The 836-nt window shown below is 30.5% G+C and overlaps 1 protein-coding gene across 10 annotated transcripts in view; it reads left to right on the plus strand.

Annotated features, from left to right (window-relative positions):
* LOC125045257 (Golgi membrane protein 1-like) overlaps positions 1 to 628 on the plus strand; it is a 52552-nt gene extending 51924 nt beyond the window's left edge. For all 10 annotated transcript variants that reach the window (XM_047642448.1, XM_047642450.1, XM_047642449.1 and 7 more), the window contains one exon: positions 1 to 628. This exon is cut by the window's left edge and continues 1375 nt beyond it. The gene's annotated coding sequence lies outside the window, so the exon portion shown is untranslated.
* Positions 629 to 836: the final 208 nt, after the last annotated feature.

Below are 836 nucleotides of genomic sequence, written 5' to 3' on the forward strand. Positions count from 1 at the left end.
CATGTTTATTTTGGTGAAGAAGGTAAGTCAGATTCTTAGTATATTATATATGCAAATATGTGCCCGTATTAGTTTGCAAATTCAGCAGAAATAAAAGCGAACTTTTGAAGTTTGACATGTACGAATTTGAAGTTGTTGCGGGGGTTCTTTATATATTATTTTACTTGAAAGAAACATTGGGGAAAAAAGGTTTGAGGAATCTGAGTTGTTCAATGTTGAAATTTAATACAAAGTCATCCTTCAAATACTAAGCATTACATTACTACAAGAGTTAGTATATAGACACTGCATAGTTAATTCTACAGTGATTGCAGTCTTGTTACATCTACTTTTTTGAGGTAGAATTTCATAATCCTTTTTGTACTTAAATCAAGCAAACCTTAAGTAGAAATTAGTATAGATATAATGTCTGGATTTTTGATTTGGACCTTGGAACACTGCATTGAGTGTCTTTCAAGAGGGGACATTGTTCAGATTTAATGAAAATATATTTTGAATTTATGTGCATGAAATGACCTATAGATTTGTCATCTTTTTAAAGAATGGGATGCATTCATAAGTGGTTCTTTGCCTTGTAAATCCTGTGGAATTTTGTAATTATATGTAGCTGTTTGAAACATTGTCTGAAGCTGAATATCAAAGATCAAAATTTTTAGTTGCTATAACTCGAGATTAAAAAAAAATTATTTACTAGCTTTGGTGCTTAAATTTTTGTTGTTATATTCCAAACATTTTAAAAGGCAGAGGATTGTTCAAAATCAGTTAGGCTGCTAAAGCATTTCCTATTTGATTTGGAAGATTATGCAGGCTGATGTATTATAATCTTGAACAGCAGC

Source organism: Penaeus chinensis, chromosome 37 (genome assembly GCF_019202785.1).
Source record: "Penaeus chinensis breed Huanghai No. 1 chromosome 37, ASM1920278v2, whole genome shotgun sequence".
Lineage (NCBI taxonomy): Eukaryota > Metazoa > Arthropoda > Malacostraca > Decapoda > Penaeidae > Penaeus > Penaeus chinensis.